Source organism: Sarcophilus harrisii, chromosome 2 (assembly GCF_902635505.1).
Source record: "Sarcophilus harrisii chromosome 2, mSarHar1.11, whole genome shotgun sequence".
NCBI classification, from domain to species: domain Eukaryota; kingdom Metazoa; phylum Chordata; class Mammalia; order Dasyuromorphia; family Dasyuridae; genus Sarcophilus; species Sarcophilus harrisii.
The window spans coordinates 284248727-284275605 of record NC_045427.1 but is presented as its reverse complement, the minus strand read 5'-3'; the positions used below and the strand labels follow the sequence as shown (position 1 = coordinate 284275605).

Sequence of the window (26879 nt, the reverse complement as noted above, 5' to 3'; positions counted from 1 at the left end):
CTTCTCCCAATAGAGAAATTCATCAATATGATTTCCCCTCCTTATTACACTCCCTCCCTCACCCCACAGAGAGCTGTCTTCAAAGCCCAAGACAGCAGGGTTCAAAAGTCTAGCCTTTGGTACTTGGAGCTCTGAGTAACTCTCTAAGAGCCACAGAGGAATCACGGGATCCCTGAGATAGAGCTGAGAGGGATGCAAATGAGAGACTACCTCAATCTCTTTTTTCAAATGAAGAAATAGGTGAGTTAGTCAGGTGGCAATCATGGAAGGATTTGAACACAAGTCCTGAATCCAAATCCAATAGCCATTTTTATATTCAGTTCAATTTAATAAATATTCACTGAAGTTTCCCTCCCGCATTCTAGAAACTAGAATGGCCTAAATGAACAGCCTGGCTGCACCTACTGTCCTGTGACGGTGCAGCCAGCAGCAGCCCAGGGTTCAAGACAGGGAGTAGGGATCATGTGACTTCCTGAAACCTGAGGCCCAAGACCTCATCTTCCCGCTTTGGGTATAAGGATCATGTGACTGGGGCCTAGTCTCATAAACTGAAAAAATTTCATCCAAACAGTCCCATTCACCCTTATCTCAAATGAGTATTATGAGGAAGCCATTTTGTAAACTTAATTGTAATAATTATTAGCAAATATTCTTATGATGTGGAGAGTAGCCAAGATGGCAGCATAACTCAATATATGGAGAAGAAGGGGGGAGCATTTAAAGCAGGGGTCCTCAAATTTTTTAAATAGGGGGCCAGTTCCCTGTCCCTCAGACTGTGGGAGGGCCGGACTATAGTAAAAACAAAAACTTTGTTTTGTGGGCCTTTAAATAAAGACACTTCATAGCCCTGGGTGAGGGGGATAATCGTCCTCAGCTGCTGCATCTGGCCTGTGGGAATAGTTTGAGGACCCCTGACAGGATGTAGATCATGAGAATAAGGAGATATTTAACCCCACAGTTGGTTAGCAGGCATTTCAGACAGACTAAGTCAGGCCACTTCTAGACATTTCAGGAGGACACTCATAATCTTACTCTCATGACAAATGGACGGTCTGCATTATTATCCATTTAATTTTAAAATTAATTTAATTTCTAAAAGTCTGGTGGATCTTCTTGGAGGATTTATATGTCAAAATTATTTCTGTATGCCAATGGGTTTTGAAAGACAACCTCCAAATAAAACATTTAAGAGCTGTGCCATTATCCCAGTACCATTCTGTCTTTTTAAGGTAGTCATTTCTTAGAATTAGAAAAATCTTACATCTCCTAAAAGAGTGTTCACAGCAAACCTTCAAGAATATCCCAAAAGAGAAGAATCTGGAAATAGCAAGTTTTAATTAACAGTATTAATAATGAGATAATAATAAATTAACAATAATAATTAATTTTCTCATGAAGCTTAAACATGGTGACCAAGGTCAGAGTCCAAGGCCTAAGAAGTGAGGAGATGAAGAAATGAGTGGTTCCTTATGACTAATATTTTAGCAGGAAATTAATATTTCAACAGACATCAATTTCAAGGCAGGTGACTCAATATGGACATTGCTAGTGGGTTAAAAGCAAATAACCAGAGTATATAAAGGAAGTGCCTTTGGGGTTGAAAAAGATCTTGGGTGAGGGAAAGTTTGGGGGCTTTTTAACATGTTTTTGTCCAGGGACCCTTCTGCCAATCTGGTAAAGGCTACAAAACTCTCCTCAGAATAATATTTTAAAATATATAGGATATCAACTATATTGCAATAGTTACCCCCCCCCCCAAATTCTTTTTCTTATGTTCACAAAACACCAGGTTAAGAATCCCTGCCTAAGAAAACACTTAATCTAATTCCTTCATTTTATAATTGAGGAATCAAAAAGAGAAGAGAATTAATATAGTTTGTCAGTACCAGAGGGGAAACTGAAACCCAATCTACTGATTTCCAGGATAAGCATTTCTTTCATTGTACCAAAAAGAACCTTATAAACCATCTAGTCACACTGTCTCTAATCTATAGTAAATCGTCTCCTTAAGATCTTTGACAAATGGTTATTTGAGATTTGTTTTTACAACAAGTGGCACTCTCTATAAGATTTTTCCCCTTCTCCACAGTTGCTAGAGTTTTCCTCACCAAAAATTACTCTGAATATTTTCATTTATTTCATACTTGTATATTATAAAGTACTTTATACTTTATATATATATATATATATATATAAACACTTATTTATACATAATGTCTTCCTCAAAAGAATATTAAATTCCTTAAGGACAGGAACTACTTCAGAGTTATTTCTTCTATGCTCTCTATCCCAAAAGAATTCAAATTTCTGAGACAGCTAAATGGTACAGTAGATAGAGCACCAGCCCTGAAGTCAAGAGGACCTGAGTTGAAATCTGGCCTTTGGTACTTAACACTTCTTAGCTGTGTGACCCTGGGCAAGTCACAACCCCAATTGCCTTAGCCAAAAAAAAAATAAAAAAATTTTAAAAAAAATTGCAAACTCCTAGAGAACAAGAGTGTGTTTTTTAAAATTATTTTTATTTTATCTTTTTTATAACATTGTATTCCCTAAAAGAATATAAGCTCTTTGAAGGCAAGAGTTTATATCAATTTTTTTTTTTTCTGTTCTCTTCCCCAAAAGAATGCAAGCTCCTTGAAGACAGGAATTATTTGGAGGTTGTTTTTAATCACAGTACATAAAATGTACTTAACAAAGACTGATTCTTAAATCCAGATATTTATTGCCTCCTAAAGATAAAGGCAGAGGGATCTCATTGTTATCATTCCCAGGCCCCTTAGTTAATTGTCTTAATCTAAGTGGTACTAAGAGTAGCATAAACTTGTTAAGAAACATGAAAATAACAAAATAAACAAGGCCAAAAATCACAATTACTATCCAACCATCAACTGACCTCCTTTCTGGGCAACTGTCAGAACAACTGGATTAAAAGTACCACGTGAATGAGAAACTAGCAGGAATGTTTCTGAATCATTTTATGTGACCTAAGACCAAGAGTGATGAGCTTAGGAAATTTTTAAAGTATAAATTTTGAATTGGTAAAATGCCAATGAGATTCCCTAGTGAAGAAGACAAAAAATTAAAACTGTCTTCTTGTTGGGCCACAACAAAACAGCTGCACACTCCAAATGGAACAACAAATGCCAAATCATTCCATATCTAAAGTCATGTGTCCAAGGCAAGCATATGGCAAATTCCTTCCTTTTTTAAGATAGAAGTACTTTCCAAAGTGAAAAAAAGATTCCTAAAATTGGGAGTTGACACCTAAGTTTGAATTTCCATTCCCACTTAATTGCTCCTTTCAGTCTTATTTTCTTCATTTGTAAATGAAGAACACTATTTTAAAGATAGATCTCTCTCAAATAGAGACAACCATGATCAAAGTAGAAAAGAAAACTAGATTTATAGTTAGATGTGTGTTCAAAAGGCCAGCCTAACCATTCATCTGTTGTGTGTAAATTATCTAATTTCACATGGTCCTGCATTGGTAAAATGAGGATAATAGTTTTAACTATCATTCTCAAGGGGCCACTTTTTATGACTAAATGAGAGGAGATGACATATTAACATCACTTCTGATTAATGGCTTATAAGGTTTAAGACATTAACTGTTTGGGTTAGGTTTGTTTTTTTGTGGTCTGTTTAAATCTTTCACAAATCACTTTTTATTGGATCTAATTAGTCTCTGTGTTTTCTAATAAAAAAGAATTATATTCAGTTCCTTATAAGTGACTTGAAAACAAGGACACACGACTTTAGAACAGTAAGTATACAAAGACCCATATAAATGTCAAATATTATTAGCATTATTATTTCTACATGAAAATGACCCTACCAATAGGCATCCAAGAAGTGCCCTTTGAGCCCAAGTTAGACTTGGGCTGAGCCATCCACCTTCTGTTGCCCAGGCCCCATTATGACTAACAACAAAGATTTTTGAGACAGCTGGCTGTGGTCAAGAATATCACCCACGGCCAGATTTTAAAATATCGGTATCTATATAAGGATTAAACTCATGACCATGGCCTCAAGGGCACCATTCACTAATTGACTGACTGACTAAATAGTCTGACCGACTCTCAGTCCCCATATATTGGATTGCAAACACCCACATGAAACTACCCCCAATTAGTTAGATGCAGGCACCCTTCTCTGAGTTCAGCTCAAATGATTTGAACAGAGAAGGCAATGATCACCAGGATGACCTCATAATCATTTAATTAGCCAAGTACTGAAGAGCAGCTAGGCAGTGAAGTGGACAAAGTCCCACATCTTCCTGAATTCATGTCTGGTTTCAGATTCTTCCTAGCTATGTGACAGTGACAATCACTTAATCCTATTTACCCCAATTTCCACATCTATAAAATGAGCTGAAGGAGGAAATGGCAAACCATTTCTTTGCCAAGAAAACCCCAAATGGGGTCAAGTCATACACAAATGGAATGAATGAACAACTGAAGGGCTAAGTCTTCTTAGAGGTTTTCTAGGAAAGTCTTAAGATTTAATCTTTAACCTTAAGAAATTCACACCTTCCTGGGTGGATAAGAAACACATTTATAAAATAATACTAGATGCCATTATGTTATTAATACATGCCAGAACAGAAGAGAACTATTTTTTGCTGGGCAGGAAAGCAGCAGCAGCTCCCAATCCAAGAAATTCTGTCTCAAGATCTGTCATCAAAAGAATGATGTTTAAAGGAAGAACATTAAAAAAAAAAAAAAAAAAAAGGGAGGGGTCATCAGAACACCTCTGTTTCTATGAAGGATATTCAACATCCTTTTAATCTAATCAGGCTTAAAAATCTGGAGTTGCCTTCAATTCTCAGCTTTTCCTCATCCCATGCACCTACCTCTTGTTGGTTTTATCTAGGAGACATCTCTAACAGCCATTCAAAGGGCCACCACTGCTCTCATCATCCCTCTCAGGCTCATTTCAATAGCTTCCTAATTAGTCCTTCAGCCAAGCTTTTCCTCTCTTCAATCTTTCCTTCACAAAGCCAAGAAAGTTCAAAGTTCTGAACCCCCTGCTCTATATGCACCGAGGATTCCCTCCATGAAGTGCAAATTCCTCCAGCACTTAAAATTCCTACCCTGGCTCCCATCTAACTTTTCAGCTTCATAATACATGCACTCTTGTCCAGCTGAAGTGGCCTCCTGACTGTGCCTCCCCACAATTTTCCTTTCCTCTCTGAGCTTTTTCACAGGTTGTTCCATATGCTTGTAAGAATTCCTTCCTCATCTCTGGAAATCAAGGGCCACCTTCAACTGGAAAACTTTCTGTCCCACCCTTTTCCTTGACTACAGAACCACCTTCTATTTACTTATATCATATATATTAATTTTAGATATGCTTTTATAAATATATACTGTTGTTTATGTACATGTGTAATACAAATATGTTATCTCTTCTGATAGAATTTTATTTCCTCAAAGACTTACTATTTCGTCTTTTTTTTGGCCTGATATTTTGCCTGGTACATAGTCAGTATTTAATAAATGCTTGCTGATTTATCAGCAAGTCATATACCCTGATAAATCCTATTTCCATCATCAGTACCTCCCAGAATTTTTCTTCTATAAAAGAAACTTCGGAGACTGCTTAGTCCAACTCTGCCATTTTACAGATGAACAAACTGAGGCCTAGACAGATATAGGGGAAACATTACATAAATTTAAGGAGTTATAACAATTCTGTAAGGAATAACAATGATGAATACAAATCATCATGAAAGGGTTTATGTGAACATGTAAAGTAAGCAGAGACAGAACAAGTAGGCATAATGGTTTCAACAGTGTACCAAGAAAGAATCACCCAAAAATAATCAAAACCAAACTTTGCACAATTATTAAAAAAAAAAAAACAAACTTGTTTTGTCTCAAAGAAAAAAAATTAAAAGCAACTCCCCCAATTCCTCTGCAGAGTTTGGGAGACACAGGTGGGGAAGACTAACTACGGACTGAATATAACATCAGATTTTTCAATCTCTTTTTCTTAAAAAAAAAAAAAATTAAACACCACTACTATAACATGTTATGTTATATATGACTATAAATCATACATGATAGGATGAGATGGGATAGAATAAGGTAGGACAGCTCTCTTGGGAGAGGGAAGGAAAGCAAAATACAGGGGGAAATCTGGATGACATGAAAACAAAAATCTGGATGGCATCAAAATACAAATTTATACAATAAAATTAATGCAAATAGAAACATATAAACAAAACAAAGAAAGTGGAATTGAAACAAAAAAGTTGAATTTAAAGGAAGGGTAGAATTTGGATAGGCAAAGAAGCCTATTTACAAATAATTATTTCTGGCCCCACTTTCCTTATCCTTAGTTTAAATTATGAGGCAGTTCTAGGTAAATCTCATTCCTACCCATACCCTCCCTCCAAGCTCTACATTCTATGATCCAAAGACCCATAGATAACATTCCAAGATGGAGAAACAGTATGAACAAAAGGAAAATAGGAAAGGTATATGTAGGAAACATCTGTAAAATGGGAATAAAAATATCCCCATGTCTGCAAGGACAAAACAAAGTAATAATTTTGTAAGGTGTTTAGTAAATCATTATATGTGTCTAATTGTTATTAGTTCATTAAGTAAGAGTTGTTAACCAACCATTTCCTATTTGTATGACTGAATTGAGGGGACTCTAACAGACTATCAATAGTGGCAAAGAAAATCAGGCTGTATTAACAATTAAAAAAAAAAAAAAAAACAGCTCACGCTTACTTAGCATTCTGAAGTTTCTAGTACATTTCTTTTAAAGAGCTGTATGACCCAAGACAGACCCTACAGCTTCTATTGGCAATGATTTTTTCATCTGTAAAATGGGTTTAAGATTGCTAGCAATAGAAGATTCTGTAGTCTTCTACATTTTTCCTAGTCTTCTAAATAATATGCATTTATGTTTAACACCCACTCAAGTCAAACTTGCCCGAAAAAATCAGCAGGCTAAAATAACCCTCAGGGTCAGGGAGGTCTGTCTAACACTCAAGGGTCTCTGGACTAATCAGGAAAATTCAAAAGTGAATAGAGAACAAGAAAGCATGTCAAATCCTAACTGGGAGTATCTTGGACGCTTTTTTCTCTTTCCAACAGCTTTCACTGAAACCCAAGCAACCCCTAAATTACTGCTGGAATGAGGTCTTTCATGATTAGAAAGGTTAAGTAAAAGGGTGTTGAGATTTTTTTTGCCAGAAAAAGATGCCCAGAGCTACAAGTTTTAAACTACATCATATGTTATTAAAAATCCTTCCTAAGGGCAAATTACTAAAGACATTTTAAAACAAACAAAACAATTAAGCAGCACTAAGAATTTAGGAATTTGTCTTCTCACAGATGCATGAGCAAACACCCCAAACTTCAGTATGATTTTGACACACAGAATAGACTGCAGGGGTCCTCAAACTTTTTAAATAAGGGGCCAGTTTACTGTCCCTCAGACTGTTGGAGGGCCAGACTATAGTAAAAACAAAAACTTTGTTTTGTGGGCCTTTAAATAAAGAAACTTCATATCCCTGGGTGAGGGGGATAAACGTCTTCAGCTGCTGCATCTGGCCCGCGGGCCGTAGTTTGAGGACCCCTGGAATAGAGGATGCTCTGAGTCCACAACATACTATTTTTGTTCCCTTTATAAAACACCTATCACATTATACCTTGAATATGGTTATAGTTGTGTGTGTGTGTGTGTGTGTGTGTGTGTGTGTGTGAGAAGCAATAAAGCAAAGGTTATACATAAAGCAATGGGCTTGCAAACAGACATTTTCCCGAGTTCAAATCCAAAATCAGACCCTTAGAAGCTTTCTGACATCAGGTAAGACATTTAATCATACCTGACTCAGTTTCCTCATCTGGACAATGAGCTGGAGAAGGAAATGGCAAACCACTCCAGTATCTTTGCCAAGAAAAGCCCAAATGGGGGCAAGAAAAATGGGATACCACTTTAAATTATTGAACAATAAAAAAGAATTAGCACAGGGGCTGGCACATAGTAAGAATTGTATATACATTAACATTATATATATATATATATGTATGTGTGTATATATATATATATATATATATATATAAACATTATAATGATGATTGTTTATAAGTATATTAGATCTGTAAACTATGGAATATGGCAGCTGTTATCTAAATTTTGTAATATATCAAAGCTATCCCTACACAGCAGGATAATATCAAAGACAATGAATTTTGTCATGGTCCCCACTCCATCAAGCCTGTTCTAAGTTTCCTGCAGGCAAGGGCAGTGTCTTCACAGAATCTCAGGATTGAAAGGGATCAACCAGAAACCGGACAGAAATTCTCTCCTCTATATTATTTTCAAAGAGTTCAGCATCAGCTTAAGCATCTCTAGCATCTGAAAGCTTGCTACCTAAGTAGCTCAGTTCACTTGGGGAAGCATGAATGGTTAGAAACTGTTTCCTTATCTTGAATCAAAATTTGCCTATCTGCTATTTCCACTCACTAGTCCTCTTTCTCCTTTCTGGTCTCAAATAGGATAAATCTAATAACCTCATCTTAATTCAATGACATCCTCTAAAATACGTCTAAGACTAATATGAGCTACCTCTAAAGTTGCTTTTGTCCCAGAAAACATCACCAATTCTTTCAACCATTACTCAATGCATGAGTTTGAATCCCCTCACCAACCTGATTCCCTCCTGAACATACTCCCACCTAAAATGTGCCCAGGACTAAACATATATTCCAGAAAGGGTTTTCCCAAGGTATAATATGACAAAACTATCATCTCTTTCATTCTGTACATGCTATATTATTATTAATACACTGGATTACTTTAGGGTTTTTGTTTTGTTTTGTTTTGGCTATCAAAAGAGTTCAGATAGTCCTCATGAACTGTTTTCTAGATATACACATTCCCCCTCATCCTTCCTGATGTGAATTCCAAGTCTTATTAACTTTCATCTTATTATTTTCAACCTACCAATTCTGTCAGCTCACACATGAACTATTCTTCCCAACTTTACCTCTCCCACGATTCTGAAAAGTATGCCATTTGTTTTTAATGAAAGCAACAATAAAATTGTTGAACAGCAAAAGGGCTAAAGATAGAAATCTTTGGAACTCTGTTGTAACGGATGTTCATTCACCTACAGGGACATTCTTTCCCTTCCAGTTCAAAATCTATTTTCCTATGAACCATTTATAAAATGCTAATTATGTATGAATAAGTTGTGGGTTAAACCAGGGCTTCTTAAACTTTTTCTACTCACAACTCTTTTTTGCCTAAGAAATTTTTACATGTCCTAAGGTATACAGATATATAAAAATGGGTATACAAATCAAACATTTACTGATAATAAATCATAATTCTGCAATCTCCACATTCAGGTATGAGACTCCATATGGGGTCACAAACCAGAGTTTAAATAACTGGAGATTAAACAATGATTTTTTAAAAGTGGGGGAGAAAGGAATTTAACCACTACCACATTATTGTGAGCTCTCTCCCTAGACTTTCAAAGGGGTCCATGATACAAAAAGGTTAAGAACCCCTATATAAGAGGTACCATATCCACAATATCTATAGCAACAGGTAATTTGACAAAAAGAGAAAAGTAACAACTTAAGTGAATTAGTAAAAATTTTATGAAGATTTTCATAGCTGAACTGATTCTTGTCAGGTGACTGGATTTTGAGGAGTCTCAGGGGGTAAATATCAATCCTACTTTATGATATAAAAAAATCAAACAATCAGCACGTACATTTTGTGTACAAACTGGGTATGCTGACTTCTAACTTCTATATACGACAGAATATCATATCTACTTGAGAGCAGAACTTTCACTTATGTCTCAGTTTATAATGTGTCAATCAACCAATCAGCAAGTTCCTTTTAAGCACAAACTGGATATGCCATTTTCTACATATGAAAAATTATCGTATCTACTTGAGAACAGAGCTTTCTTTCATTTATATCTCTGTGCATACAATGCCGAGCACATAGTAAGCATTTTGGTAAATGCTTGTAGATGGATTAATATGCTAATTAACACACTATGGGAGATGATAAGAAAAACAAATGATAAGACATATACAGAAGAAACACAAGTAGCATCTATTTTTAGTGCAAATATATAACAAGAGAATGAAAGAGGTATTGACTGGAATTATTAGGGAATTATTAGGGTATTGGGTTTGGAAGGACTGGTGGGATCTAAATAGGTAGAGAGTAAAGAAAAGCCATTCCAAACAAGAAGGATAATTCTGGTAGTGAAAATCAATCCGTAAGCATTTATTAAGAAGTTACTATGTGCCAGGCAGCAGTTTGGAGAGCTACAAAGACAACCCTTAAGGTACTGATAAAACAAATAATTTCCAAGTGCACAGTCTTAAGGAAAATTTGTCCAGAAAAGAAAAGGAATAAAAATTTCAATACCATTGAAGGATTTACTTCAAAATCTTTATGATAACTTAAACCACCTAGTAAGGTAAAAGACTAAAAGTCCCCACAACACACCAGGACCCCACCGAAAACCATAATCAAGATTTGATAAGGGGGAGAAAAACAAAAACAATAACAAAAACTCAGATGAACACAAACACCAACCTCTTTTTATCTCTTTCTGATTTGTCTTGGGTAATGAATAAACTGAGTCTTTTTTTTTTCCTTTCTGCCCCAAGGGCTGAAGTGAGAGAACACCCAGATGGTAGGGTTTCTCCCTCCTTTTCCTATCTTCACCAAGACAGAATATGGTTTGCACCCAATATACTTCTTACTTAATTAGCTTGATGCTAATACACTCTCTACCTGTGCTCACTCCCCAGAAACCCTTCAGTCATTCCCTATAAGATTTCATCCCTGCAAAAACCACTTGCTAACACCTGCTCACTTTGTACCACCACATGACATGACCACCACATGACAGTTAAGAGAAGTAGAGTTTGGACACCTTGGTTAAAGACAAGAAGAAATTCCTTATTTGTGTCCAAAGAAGAACTGGAATTCAAAATTGAATACCAGATAGTAATTTTGATTATGTTAAGTAAAAAAAAAAGTTTTGTACAAACAAAACTAATGCAGACAAAATCAGAAGGGAAGCAAATCATTTTTATATTTAAGGGTTCTTTTAAAAGCCTCAATTATAAAATAGAGAACTGACTCAAATTTATAAAAATTCAAGCCATTCTCCAATTGATAAATGGTCAAATTTTCAGATGAAGAAATTAAAACTATTTCTAGACATATGAAAAGATGCTCTAAATCACTATTGATCAGAGAAATGCAAATTAAGACAATTCTGAGATACTACTACACACCTTTCAGATTGGCTAAGATGACAGGAAAAGATATGAGGAATGTTGGAGGGATTGTGGGAAAACTGAGACACTAATACATTGTTGGTGGAATAGTTGGTGAACAAATCCAACCATTCTGGGGAACAATTTGGAATTATGCTCAAAAAGTTATACCCTTTGATCCAGTGTTTCTACTGGGCTTATATCCCAAGAGAAATCAGATGAAAAAAAGAGAGTAAATGAGTAAAAAAAAAAAAATGCAAGTGAAAAACAACAAAAAGAGTGAGAATGCTATGTTGTGACCCACCCTCAGTTCCCACAGTTCTCTCTTTGGGTGTAGATGGCTCTCTTCATTGTAAGATCATAAGAACTGCTCTGAATCATCTCATTGTTGAAGAGAGCCATGTCCATCAGAACTGATCATCATATAGTCTTCTTGTTGCCGTGTACAATGATTTCCTAATTCTGTTCATTTCACTCAGCACTGATTCATCTAAGTCTCTCCAGAGCTCTCTGAAATCATCCTGTTGGCTGTTTCTTACAGAACAATAATATTCTATAACATTCATATACCATAATTTATTCAGCCATTCTCCAATTGATGGGCATCCACTCATTTTCTAGTTCCTTGCCACTACAAAGAGGGCTGCCACAAACAGAAGGCTATGCAAGGGTCAATGTCAAGTTATCTGTGCATATGTTTTGAAAATAAAAAGCTTTATTTTAAAACATGTTTAAAAAAAGGAATTCCTTTATTTGTTTAAAAATCTGGAGAGGAAAGAAACATTGTTCTATAGCAACACCTTAAGAAAAACAACACGTTTCTAAAATTGTAAGATTCAGAAACACAGTATTACTTTATTAAAAAAAATTACTTTATAAAAAATTTTCAGCCCACATCCAGCTGAAATCTAAAACTAAAGAATACCTGTTCTTTTTGGGCCCAGGTCAGACATCTTCAGAAAGAAGGATCAGACAAGGAGGAGAAAGAAAAAAAATGTTGCAAGTAAGATTAAAAACAGATTTAGGAAGTATAGCAGTATCCCAATAACCTAATGTTTTGGTTGTTTCCAAGTTTCATGGCCAACACAGAGAAATAACATTCTATGATTTATATTTTCTTTATCCCATGACTATGACCACACACAACCAAGAACAGCAGCCCATGGTATATCTTACCATGGAAATCAGGAGACTGCCCGACTGTCTGAAGCTTAACAAAAAACGGTCAAAAAAAGAGGTCACTCAATCAAAGCAATGACGCCAGAGGTGGGAGGATAGAGTTACTCTCTGAGGGGCTGGGCTGATTCTCAACCAAGAGGGGCAAGTTATAAACTAGAATAAAGAATTATCAACCTCAACCATCTGAAAATGGCCAAACAGAAATCTGACGCTAGAAACAAGAGCTTTGAACCTCTGTCCGAATTCTCCTTATCTGCTTAGGGGAAAGTTAACACTTCCATCACTGGAAACACTCCCATGTATGTACTCTAAAAGTACAATTAGGGACTTATTCAGATAGGAATTAAGAAATGGAAAGGTGGGTTCTTCCCAACCTTTGAGAATAAACTACAAAGTGTCCCAAAAGTCTCAGGGCTGTGTTAGGCGTTTAGTAACTTCAAACTTATGTTTTAGTTTTGTTTTCAGGAACAGAGAAACTACATGAAAGTCCTTTGAGAGTTTTTAATAATTTAAAACAGCACTAAGACTCTTGAGACACCCTGTGTATCAGAAAATTGATTCATTCATTGCTATTCCTTAGATGCACTTTTGAGGATTAGTCACTAACCAAATGATAAAATCCCACATCTTTTAGCAACCAATTTACAGGACTTTCTTCATCTGGTCAAGCAGAAATTAGCATTCTATCTAGATGATAAGCAGGAAGATACAGAAAGGCTCTATTGAGCTTAAGATCTGGATGCTTATCTTTTCTATATAAAATTAAGCCTGTGACAATAATATATTTTCTCCATTCCTGTAAGAACCGTGCTAGCACCCAGGACACCCCAGAATCAGCATGAGTAAGGATAAGCAAAAGTCCTCAATCTTTATTCTCAGTCCCCAGATGCAGGACTGAACAGGATGGAAGCAAATTCTCCCCACCACTTTCCCCCTCCAACACCCCCGAGAGTGTGTCCCTGGCTAGCTTTACTCCACCCCCTAGTCCCTCCTATAATCCTCTATACATCAATCATTGAGCCAGTACTGCCAGTGGAAAGGATCATTTTCCAATCATATGCCCATAGAGTATCATGCAATCAGAAGTTAGCCTCAAGCGCTCAGCAGTCCCGACCTCAGTGCATCAACCCAATAGTCTCAGCCCTCTACACATTCCTACATGTTAATGATTAAAATAAAACTAAAAAATACCCTGTATGCTAAGTGCATGGGTGATTGATGGCACGAAGCTTATTTTTTTAATAAAAGGGAATGGGTTAAATAGTCAACATTACATATATATACCACGAAGAGTATAGCATCTTTCAAAATCTATAAAGAAATAAGTGAGGAGGGGGGAAGGGGGAAGGAAGGCAAAAAGGAATGCAAAAAAGGGCAGCTGTGGTCCACACTCAGTTCCCATAGTCCTCTGGGTGTAGATGTCTCTCTTCATCACAAGATCATTGGAACTGGTCTGAATTACCTCACTGTTGGAAAGAGCCACTTCCATTAGAACAGATCATCATATAGTCTTGTATTGCCATGTACAATGGTTTCCTGGCCCTGCTCATTTCACTCAGCATCAGTTCATGTAAGTCTCTCCAAGCCTTTCTATTCATCCTGTTGGTCATTTCTTACAGAATAATAATATTCCATAACATTCATATACCACAATTTATTCAGCCATTCTCCAATTGATGGGCATCCACTCGGTTTCCAGTTTCTAACCACTACAAACAGGGCTGCCACGAACATTTTTACACATACAGGTCCCTTTCCCTTCTTTAAGATCTCTTTGGGATATAAGAAACACTGCTGGATCAAAGAGTAGGCATAGTTTGATAACTTTTTGAGCATAGTTCCAAATCATTCTCCAGAATGGCTGGATGTATTCACAATTCCACCAACAATGTATCAGTGTCCCAGTTTTCCCATATCCCCTCCCACATTTGTCATTATCTTTTCCTGTCATTTTAGCCAATCTGACAAGTGTGTAGTAGTATTTCAGAAATGTATTAATTTGCATTTCTCTGATCAATAGTGACTCAGAACTTTTTCATACGACTAGAAATGGTTTCAATTTCGTCATCTGAAAATTGTTTGTTCATATCCTTTGATGATGGGATGAAGTTTAAATACATACTAGCATGTTATGCAAACATTTGGCCTTTGCTTCTTTGAAAATCAAAGTCCTGTGTTGATTTTCATTTTGTATAAGTTTTTTCCCTTCATTTTAAAAATATTTTGTTATAAGGGTTTACTCAGGAAAGCAGGAGAGGAAGGTTTGTGGTTAATAATAAAATTAAAGATATCAATAAAAACCTATTTAAAAATGAAAACAAAAAGTCAAGGCCACAAACAGTTTAAAATCTTTATTAACCATAGAAATCTTATTACCTATTCAAAAACCAAGTCTTATATTGCCTCAAATCACAGTGTTAAGACCAGAAGGTATCTTAGGGACCATATACAAAATCCCTTATATTAGGAAGACAAGTGATTTCATCATGTTATTGTGTGTAACATAAAGGAATTTAATTTATTCCACAAATGAGAAATCTAAGGTACAATATTTACCTATAATTCCATAAGTCCTGATGAGTCCAGTTGAAATAGAATTCAAAAACTTTCAACCTATGGTATATGCCTTCTACATCACCAATTACATTGTCTTGCCTAGTCCCCTGGTGGCTTGTCTACAAGACACTATCATCCTAACTGACCTGAAAGTTAGCATGAATATGTTCACAGATTCAGAGGTAGAAAAGTTATCAGAAGCCACTTAATCCAGCCTTCTCATTTTAAAGTTAAGGAAACTGCTGTTTGAGAAAAATTAAGTACTTGTCCAAGGTCACAGGTAGCATATCTCAATTTGGAGACCTTTTGTTTCTTTTGAATTTCCTGCACAGTGCCTAGTAGTCATGTAATAAAATATTTATTGGATTGAATGGAATTTGGAAGTGAACCCAAAAAGAACAAGGATCCTGCCAAAGAGGTCTCCAAACTGAGATGTAATACAACATACAGGGTAGCCCCAAACCTGCTCTGATTTCATGTTTTCTCTTACCAATCCTGAATCAGGGATAGCAAATAAAGACAGGAGGAAATGAGAGTGAAAAACTGGTAACTCAGAATAAAATATAACTTCAATATTGGTTCACAATCATTTATCAAAGCCTATACAAATACTGAGAAGGGCACACCTTCCCAGCCCTACCCTGAGGAACAACAAACTGGAGGCTACGGTTATAAGATCTCATCACTGGACACAATCAGACTCATAAAACCTTTGAACTTACTGGAAAAGACCTTGGAAGCCATCTAGTCCAATCCTTATTATAGAAGGGCAATCCCATCCAGAAAATCCTTGATTGGTGGTTATTCAGTTTCCTCTGGAAAATGTCCAGTGACACCCATCTTTTTAAAGGAGCCATTGTTAAGAGTTCCATTAGGAAGTTTTTCTGTGAATTAAACTCAAAATCTGCCCTTTTGAAACTTATATCCATTGTTTCTAGTTAGGCTAGACGATTTTAGAGAAGGAAAGGATTCTCTGAATTAACTTGGTCCAGCTATTTCTCCCTGACATCCCTTGAAAGACTAATCGCTAATATGTGAGATGTAAGATTTCCAAAAAGAAAGATTTTCAAAACGGCTTGTAAAGGCAATGACTTTATCCAAACTGCAGCTGGGAAAAATTAGGAAGCAATTTATTAGCTGATCAGATTGATCAGATGATAATTTCTTTTTTTGTTTCCCAATCTCTCTATATTCCCATTTTCTCTGCCTCTACTCATAATAAAAAGAAAAACAAAACCCCTGTTACAAACATGTATATAGTTAGATAAAACAAATTCCAACTTTGGTCATGTCAGCCTCAACACCTTCCAGGAGGCAAGTAGCATAATTTGACTCAGCATGAGTTCTCTGGAATCATAATTGGTCCAGTGTATTGATCAGAGTTCTTAAATTTTTTCAAATTGTTTATCTTGATATTATTGTTACTGTAAAAATTATTCTGCTCACTTGAGTCTGCATCACTTCACACAAGAATTCTCAGGTTTTTCTAAGACTGCCCCCTATCATTTTTAATAGTGCACTAATATTCCATCACCTTCATATACTATGACTTTCTCAGCTATTCTCCAACTGTTAAATACCCCCTCAGTTACCCCCATGAAAAGAACTACTTAAAATATTTTTTCACATCTTTTTATGATTTCTTTGGGGATACAGATCAAACAGCTGTTATCACTTGGTCAAAGGAAATGCACAATTTAAAACAACTCTTTTGGCATAATTCCAAATTACTTTCCAGAAAGGTGGGACTAGTTCACAGGTCCACCAACAGTGCATTAATGTTCCTGTTTTCTCATAGCTCCACAGGGTACCTTCTCCAAAGAGGAAAAAAACCTAGAGAAGAAGAACTTGATAAAGACCATGTTTGAGTAGCTAATTTCAAGCCTAGCACTCTAACCACTGGGCAACTTAGCTGCCCCTTATGTATAATTTAGTGGTCTCCAATTTTATTTATGCTTGCCACTATAGTTTCTAGAGCAGTTTATTATTTCTATCTCTACCATGTATAGATGATATCTCCTCCATAGAGTGAGTTAATCATATTTGTGTATCAATAATAATGACATTTAATATTTATATAGCTCTTTCTTTATGCTTAGAACTGTACTAATCACATTACAATTATTATCTCATTTGATCCCTACAACAACCCTGAGAGATAGATGCTATTATTATTCTCATTTGATAGATGAGGAAACTGAGGCAAACAGAAAGTTTGAGTGATTTCCCCAGAGTCACACAACTGCTGGGTATATGAGGCTGGATTTGAATTTCTTTCTTCCAGACCCCAGACCATTCCAGACATATACTATACTAATGAAACCCCTGTCTACGTCCCACCCTTATTACCCTAACAGGAGCAGAACATAATATCGTTCAAAAATACAAAACTCAAACGAGCTGTGAGTTTTGACACTGATCAAAGCAATCTAACTAGATAAGTACCAGAAGTGATTCAAGGCACATAAAAGTTAATTGACTTACTGAGGGATAATGAAAAGATAAATTTATCAACATGGGTTTTCCTGGTTTCAAGTCCAATACTTAACAACTAATCCAAAGCCTCTGCCCTGTAACTAGGGGTGGGGTCTGAACCATTTCATCATTCTAAAGGAGTCCCAGTGTGGAAGCTCTCTCCAACATAATCCACAATTTCTGGGTGTAGAAAGCTGTCTGAGCTGGACATCCAGCCAGTAGAAGGAAGATCAGGCTTCCTAACTCTCAAGACCAGCAGTCTTTATCAACCCTAATTAAAACTACTCTATACTGCCTTATGCAAAATGTCTCAATGTTTTTTAAACTGATTTGTTTGCCAACTACACAAAAGGTGAAGATTTCTGCCCCACTCAATCACCATCCATCATCACCCCATCAGGAGCCTAGCATCCTGTAAGTTAATACTCCCAATGCTAGGATTCCTACTACACCGCTACTGACCATCCAAAGCTCTCCACTTCAAAGTCCATTCATTCATCCAAACCAGCAATCACCACGCCAAGGAAGGTTCCCACTTAGCAATACACTCCCGGAGTCTCTATTCACCAGTGCACCCCCGTATACTTTATATTTCCAGGCCCCAAGGCATTTCTGTGAAACCACATGAAAAGTTTAAAGGCCGGCAGCTGCCTCCCAAGGTTCTCCCTCCCCTTTTTCCCCCATCTGCCACAGGGCTTTCCATTTCGTGAAAGATTAACCTGCAACTACCCCAGCTCTGCCTAAGTGTTCCAAGTACTGGAATGTAATTCCTTAGAAGGTCTCCGAGTCTCTCTACTTAAGGTGCAGGTTTTTCCAGCTACCCTCAGTCTCAGGGTTATGGGAGAGCTCCAAAAGCAGAAGCTTAACGATTCAGCCCAACCAAGTCTCTGCTTTGTCCCTCCCTCTCCCTCCATTTCTTGCCTGACATCCCCACATCCCTTGACATCCCCACATCCCTCAACATCCCTGCTCAAGTCCATCTTCTGAAAGGAGTCTTGCCTCCTGATAACATCCTCCTGGTGATATTATCTCTAATTTATCCTGTGTATATCTTGTTTGTACATAGCTTTTTGCAAGTCATCTCCCTCATTAGAGATCCTTGACACCAAGTGATATTTCATCGGCCTTTCTTTGTATATCCTGCCTTTGGCACAGGGCCTGGCATAGAACAGGTGCTTAATAAATGCTTGTTGATGGACTGAATGCCAAACTGGCAAACTGATTAAATGCTCAACTTCCAATATCAAGCAAGAAAGAAAAAAGCACTTTGCTCCCCAAGTTAAGAGAGGGAAAAAAATGGAAACAGTAATTGGTTCTGGCACAACACACATTTTTCAAGTAACTTATTAAACTTTTCCCATCCTCCTCCTTAGAGAGAATTGCTCAGAGGTGTCAGTTTACTTTGTAAAACCTGTTCCAAAGACTAAGTAACTGGTTGAATGGCTGATGAGAAACTGGACACCTATGGGAACAGAGCTCTTCTTTCAGAAATGCACTGATTGTGCAAAGACAAAAGCCCTTTACATGGGTTAGAAAGCATTTTATTCTACACTGCATACTGGAAGAACGAACTGCGGGCTTTGTAAGAAACCTAACTCAAGAGTCAGATTTGTATGGACATACCTACCCACTATGATGGGAAGACTTTCCCCCTCACCCACTGGGAGACACAAAGACAAACCCAGTTGTATTTTCAGGTTGCTACCTTGAAGAGAGCAAGCTCCAATCAAGATGGGATCAGAACCTTCTCTCTGCTTCCCCTTATTAAAACATTGTCAAAGAATACAAATAAGCAGATCTCAAAAAACCAGAAATTATCATTTATTATGAAAAGTGGTTCAGTATAGTATAGAGGTCAATGGGCTTGAAATTTGGAAGAACAATGTGGATCCTGGGCAAGCTCTCTCTGCTAGAAGATCATTTCCAATTCTACATCTATAGAAATACTCCAAATTCCTGAAAAACCGTTTAGACTCCATAATAATCTGAGAAATCAAAATCAAATTGAAACAACTTGAAGCTATTGCCTTATACCTGTCAAACAGGATCTTGTCCTTTTTTAGTAATCTCTGTCACTATTAAACTTCTAGTAGAGATGAAAACTGATGCAATCTTTTTTGGAAAGCAATATGGCAATAGATAGTTAATATCTACACAACTAATCAGATCTGCAAACCTGGTGATCATAGCAAAAGGATACATTCTATCTATGTATATACAATATTCAAAGGGGAAAAAATAAAGACTGGCATCTACAAAAAATGTATTTATTGTAATAGAAAAAAAGCAAAAAAAAAAAAAAAAAAAACCTTGTAAACTATCCATTCAACAACTAGAAAAGAGCTTAAAAAGTATATTACCTATGTAATAGAATATCATTGTATACTAAAAATGACATATAAATACTAAAAAATATGTGTGTGTGTGTGTGTGTGTGTGTACAAAGTGTGGTAGAAAAAAGCAATTAATTTAGCACATCCTAGACAAAGAAATACCTTAGTTTTGCCTATTACTGTTTATTTATTAACCTTAAGTAAATGCCTTCATCTCTCTGGACCTCAGTTTCCTCACTTGTAAAATCAGGTTGGTCTAAACAACTTCCTTTCAGCTCTAAATGTTATGATGATAAGTGATACAGGGTAAAGAAGGCAAAACCAAAATATGACCAGTGATTATAACTGGTTTTTTAAAAAAAATTTCCATCAAAATAAGATGTCATAATCAAAACAGAAATTGTTTCTACAAATAGCATGTTGTAGTTGCATTTTTTAAAAAGCTGACATACTATACTTTTCTGCAGCAAATCATAATTGGTTTGGACTTTATGGTTTTTGTGTATGGTTTAATTTTAATTTTTTATGGTTAAGTTTATAATATAAAAAATTTAAGCAAAGTGAGATTCTAACATTAATATACTGAAATATGCATGTAGACAATATTTTTTCTTTTCCACCCAACGTATCCATTTAACATCTGGAAGGCATTTTTTTCATCCAAATCGATACCAAGGAGCAATTTTATATTCAACAGAACAAAAGCTCCAAGATGTAATTCACTAAAATCAAAGTTCTGTGGATTATCTGACTGATAGCTCTAGTTTTTTTGGGGGGGAGGTAGGGAAAACGAAAGGGGAAGGGAAGGGCAGTAATATAATGTAGCAGTCATAATTATTAATAATTCTAGTCTAGATGTTATAAAATGTTTTATATATCTTATTTCACTTGATCCTCATGGTATGAAATAATTTATGTATAATTCTATGCAAAATTAGGGTTCAACATAAATACCAATTTATTTTTTTTATTTATAGTATTTTAGTATTGATTTCCCCATTTTAATCAATGAAATTAGGGCCAGGGGAATTTAGATGATTTGCTTGGGGACACAATGCTTGCAGCTGATAATTGGAAATCCAACTCAGGTTTTCTGACCCACAGCTCTTTCCAATGTATCATGGTACCCTGACTAATCAATCAACAGGTATTTATTAAGTACTAGATACAGCACCAGATGCCAGGGATACAGACGAAAGAAAAACAATTCCCACCCTCAGAAAGTTTATATTCTATTGAGTGTGAATATAAAAAGAAAAGCAAGTTTATGAAAAAGTGGATAATGTATAAGCCCAGAAAGGGGCCAAGTTATGAGGAATTTAAAATGCCAAACAGAGGAGTTTATGTTTGATCCTACAAGGGAGACACCAAAATTGACTCTATAAGGCAGTGACATGGCTAGACTTACACTTTAGGAAAACCACTTTAGCAAATATGTGTAGGATGGATCAGATCAAAGTGATACTAGAGTCGGGGAGACCAATCAATGAGGCTTACTGTACCCCAATTTCTCCATTTTTCAAATAAGAAGGTCCTTCCAGTCCGAAATCCCCTTAATTTGATAGCTCTAACCACCCTCCACGTTGCAGCATTTTTGAGACATGTATCCGTCTGCTGTGGATGTCTCTTCCAAGGAACAGCAAACACGGCCCCTCCACTGATGATCAGTTTCATGAATAAGACATATTCCCAGGGCACATCTGGCTATTCCACAGTCCAGCTGGTCTGCTCAGCTGGTGAGAGACCTCGGTGCTAATGAGACTTGCTTAGGTCCTCCACACAGTCCCTCTGTTCATCAGTTAGAGTCATACTGTTCCATGGGCAATGAAAATTATTCGTTTGTTTGTTTTTTAAAGAAGGAGTTTTAAATGAGAAGTTACCAAGCATGAAGCCCAAATCTCCAGAGAAGGGAATGTCTGATGGAAAGAGCTCTGAAAAATCATTCTCCAGACTGTGGGAAGACAGGGATGCTAATTTATTACCGGTGCCATAGCGAGATGGTTCAACCATTCCGGAAAGCAATCTGGACTCGGGCAAGAAGAGTTATTAAATGGAAAACCCAGAAATTCCATGAGTATGACATACTCCAAAGGGGTGACTGATTGCAAAGCTAAAAGCCCTAATGCACAAAGATGCTCATAGCAACATTACTTGTAACAAAAGGCCAGGAACAAAATGTGTGTCCCACAACTGGGAAACAGTTGAACAGAGCATATGACTTAGCTGAGAGACTACTGCAGTGTGAGGAACAACTAAAGAATTCAGTGGGAAGACAGGTAGGAAGTGATGGCAAAGCAAAGAATGTGTGGGAGTAGGAAGAATAGGAGTGAGAGCTATAATTTCATCAACGTGGGGAGTTACTGTCTTAGAAAGTTGTTAGGGGTTAAAGGACAAGCACATAAGATGGTGTCAGAAACAAGACTTGCTTCGTTCTTCCAGATGCTAGACACCAATCTCTCACAGAGCCAAAAGAACAAGGTTAATGTAGTCAATATAAAGAATGTAAATAAGATAAATATTAAAAAGTAAATAATGCCATTTTAAAAAACCAAGTTATACCCAGTTTCATATACATTCCTTTTTCTTTTATATATGGAAATGTTCTTTTATTAATACTTATCAAGTACCTAATTTGAAAAAAATTGTATGTAGAAAAATAAGAACATAAATAAAGTCAACACTAAAACAACAATATTATGGTGAAATGTAAGGGTCAAAGTACCACAGTATCAACTTCAAGGCAAATCTTGCCTTTTCTATTACCAAATCAATAAACTAATTGTCATGGAGAACATATACTTGGGAGTGTAGTTTGTCCAAGTGTTTGGAAGCATTTGTTGTGTCAAAATAAAGTATGCTATTAATTTGCTTTAATTACTTGACCACCTCACTCACAAAAAGAAAAAGTCAAAAAAGTGAAGGAAGAATGAAGAGGGCTCGGGTCTGGGGATTACAAATTGTCCAAAGAACGCTTTCATCTCAGAGAGATTTTTATTAACATTGAAAACAAGTTCTGAAATTGAGACAGTGGACCCAAATGATGGAATACACCTATAGTCCTGCTCTTGAAGCTGGTCCATTTCTAGAGTTCAGAACTTCTGAGCTGCTGGGAGGTGAGGGAGGGGGTTTAAGGCTGAGAATATCTACTCTGAGTCCAATACCAATAAAGAGAGCCATTGAAGTAGGGGTCAGCAGCCTGCGGAAGAAAATCAAACTAATACAGGACAGAAATGAAGAAATTCCTAAGTAAATCTGTAAGGAATGCAGGAAAAAATGGAGAAAGGAGGGAATTTAAGGGAGGGGGAAAAAGAGCAAGGGAGGGAGCAAAGGGAAGAAGCTGGAGGAAGGGTGTTGGAGGAAGAGGGAGAGAGGAAGGAAGGGAAGAATCGAGGGAAAGAGATGATGACATCTTGTTACTCAAATCAAAAACATCCAATCTCTGGGTCTTAGACTTGATCCAAAATTTTTATAAGTGGGATAAGTCATTTCAAGAGCTTTGGAAGATATGGACAACAAACACTTTCATACAAAACTTGAGGAAGTCCTTGTCCAGTAGAGACTAACAGCACTTTGTTCAAACTCCACTTGTCCCTGATACAGGTTACTCCAACTAAGGAATGTTTCCAATGATCCCTTCAGTTGGAACACTTAAGAGGTATTCAATTTAGGGTCAGATTGGACCTGATAAACTCTGAGGTCGGAAGATCACTGTATCCAGAGCTGAAGAGGGTCTTAGAGATGATCTGGTTTCAACTTTTCATGGTATAAAGAAGCAGCTCTGATACTCTCACTGATCCCCTAATCAAAGCCAGCTCCTCTTTGAAAATGCCATATCCATCATAAGAGGGGTATACGAAGGGTAATTAATGCATAATAAATAATAACAATTCAAAAATTTTTAATGTTGTTTGGATTTTAAATTTCAGAGATGTGGGAAACTCCCGGTAATGAAAATCCCTCTACCAACGAATATTTTCAACTGTTCTGATTTGACTAAAGCACTGAAAGATTAAGTAACTAATAAATATCACAGGCTGGATTTTAACCTATCTTCTTCACAAGGAGCCAGCTCTCTTTTCCACTACATCATGATGTCTTCCCTATTTACATGTTTTCAAAAAGTTTAGACTGAGATTTGTATGGTTGTGTTTTTTTCAAGTCTGCACACTGCAGTCATTCCTCATTCAGTCTTCATGATCCTGAGAAGTAAATTCTACATATATTATCTTTGTTTTTAAAATGACGGGGATATAGGAAAATTGAGGGCTGAAAGGAACTTTAAAGATCCATCCAGTTGATCTTAAAGATCAGAAAACTAGAACTCAGAAAATCCAAGGGACTTGCCACCATGTTCCTGCAATTGAGTGTCAGATGAAGAATTTGAATCCAGATCATGCAACTCCCAAGTCAGTTTCTCTTTCTACTAACAAGACCCCTATTCCTAAGAAGTTTTCATATATAAAATACGGGTATACAAATAAGGGTGATAAATGGTAGAAAAACAAACCCACTCTATTGCTAGGTAACCAATAGTATCACCTTGGCATGCATAAGGACAGTTTGTCATCATAATTATAGAAACATTTTTCTCCTTTCCAACTCAGGAATGCCTTTGATCAAAGAATACAACTTTTCAAAGAGGAGAGGGTTTTTACCTTTTTAGTATATCATAGACTCCCTTTTGGCTATTAGGTGAAACTTATGGACCCCTTCTCAGAATGTTATTAAATGTATAAAATAAAATCCAACTTCAGACATTATATGATCCTTTCAAGTTATTTAATAATAAGATTTAGTGTAAAAACATTTAATCTATATTGGTTTTTTTGCTGTCAAGAGGAGGGGAGAAGGAAGAAGGGAGGGAAAAAATTTGGAATGCAAGATATTGCAAGGGTGAATGTTGAAAACTATATTTGCATGTATTTTGAAAAATAAAAATTTTTTTAAAAAGAAAAGAAAAGCGTATGACAATATTTGTAATGTATATGTAAATATAATATTTGTAAAGTATTTTGTAAACCTCAAACACTACTTAAATGCTATCATCATCAATATTATCATTATTTTGAAATACTGAAATTAAAAAAAAAGTTCATGGATCCCAATTTAAGGTGGCACAGTGAATAAAGCACCAGGCCTGGAGTCAGAAAAACCTGAATTCAAATCAAGCTGCAAACACTTAATAGCCTTACGGATCTCTGCCTCAGTTTCCTCATCTGTAAAATTAGAATAATAAAACCTACCTGTTGTGAAGATCAAATGACGTGATAATTGTAAAGCACTTATTAGCACAGGGTCCAGCACAAAGCAAGCACTATAAAAATACTAGTTAATATCATTATCTTTATTTTTGTTAACCACCATCCAATACTCCAGCCCCAAGGATATCTCCCCTTTTAAAAGCGTAAGTAGACTATGACTTACAGCACCTAAAAACACATTAACAAAATGGAGATTGGGCAAGTAATATATATCCAGATGTTCTATGCACATGACATTAAGGCATCTGGATTTGGGAGGAAATCTGGATGTTTGGTTTTGTGCAAACATCACCTTACCCTGGCTTTGTGGGATAAACTATTTCCAAAGATCTCAGACATGCACAACAAATACAGACCAATTAATATTAAAACATAAAAAAGGCTGAGGGAACCTTTCCCAGAGAGAGCAAATAAAGCAGAAGGGGGGCAGAGAGAGAACAACTGACTCCATCCATAGGAAAGAAGACAGTCAGGGAGACAAAAACAAGGTGGCATCTCATAATTAAAGTTTCATAAGCATCTCCTAATTCCAAATTGTGTACAAAAGACTGTGGTTAGCACCAGCAGCTGGCAAGTCATGTCTTTCTGATGAAGGTAGTGGGGTAGATTATGTTCCCTTTCTTTTCTACACATTGGCCCATCTCCTTTTAAACAAATTCCAAGTGGAAAACTCGTACCTCCTTGCTAAATATCTTTTTTCTCCTCTTCTCCCTCTACCTAGCCTTGAGTTCCACTCTTTACCTGCAAAACTACCTTTGCAAAACCTGATTGGTTCCCTGACCTTCACAGCTCTATCTCATCAGGTATTATAACTAGCTGATGAAGCAAAATAACAGGATTACTTTCTTTTACACTAGTCAGGGTCTGATTCACCACGTTCAGCATTTTTATCTTTTGTAAACTCTATGCAAGACACTAAAGAAGGCTATGTCTTCATCAGCTTCATCAACCATCTCACACAGCATACAAGCTTCAGTTGTTTTAAAAAATAATCATAAAATCTAGGGTTGGAAAGAATCTTGGAGACTTCATATTCAACATATAAACCCTTTTGACAATCTAATCAAGTCCCAGAATATTTCAAAATGAAAAATATAAAATACATAAGACTACAAAGGATAACAATAACATCCAAATATGGTAATCAAAACATTTTTACTGGCCTCAGACACTTAATACGCCCTAGCTATGTGATCCTGGGCAAGTCACTTAACCCCCTATTAAAACATTTTTAAAAACAAGTTCATGGAATGCAAGGCAATGATTCTTGCTTCAAACTATATCCAGAATGAGAAAATATGATATATTCTCTCTCTCCCTGAAGCAGAACCATTTGGGGACTGTTCAAACTATTTCTTGATATCCAGTCATAAATCTACCTCTTCCCAAATTTTCACCCATTTCTTCTATTTCTGGCCAATAAAAACAAGCCTCCTTCATCTCTGGTTCCTCATGATCCATGGTTTGTAAAAACCCATGCCCCTCAAGCCAAGGAGCCATTCAGACCCTGGAAGTTACCCACCCCCACAATCTATTATCTAACACGTCTATTCCCATTCTTTATCATCTCTCTCAAATTAAGAGCCTCTCTCTCATCACCCCAGTAAACGCCCTAGTTCAGGCGCTCACTCACCCCTGGATTACGGCACTAGTACCCTAATTAACTGGTTTCTCTGTCTGCAGTCTCCCTCCCCCTAATCTAACCTTTCTAATCCTACCCTGTAATTTTCCTAATGAACCACTCACATCAGTTCTCTGCTTAAAAGCCTGACTCAATGGCTTCCCATTGC

The 26879-nt window shown here is 36.5% G+C and overlaps 1 protein-coding gene across 1 annotated transcript in view; it reads right to left on the bottom strand.

Moving 5' to 3' along the window:
• CCDC88C (coiled-coil domain containing 88C) overlaps positions 1-26879 on the bottom strand; it is a 229549-nt gene that overhangs the window by 156917 nt on the left and 45753 nt on the right. The window lies entirely within an intron of this gene.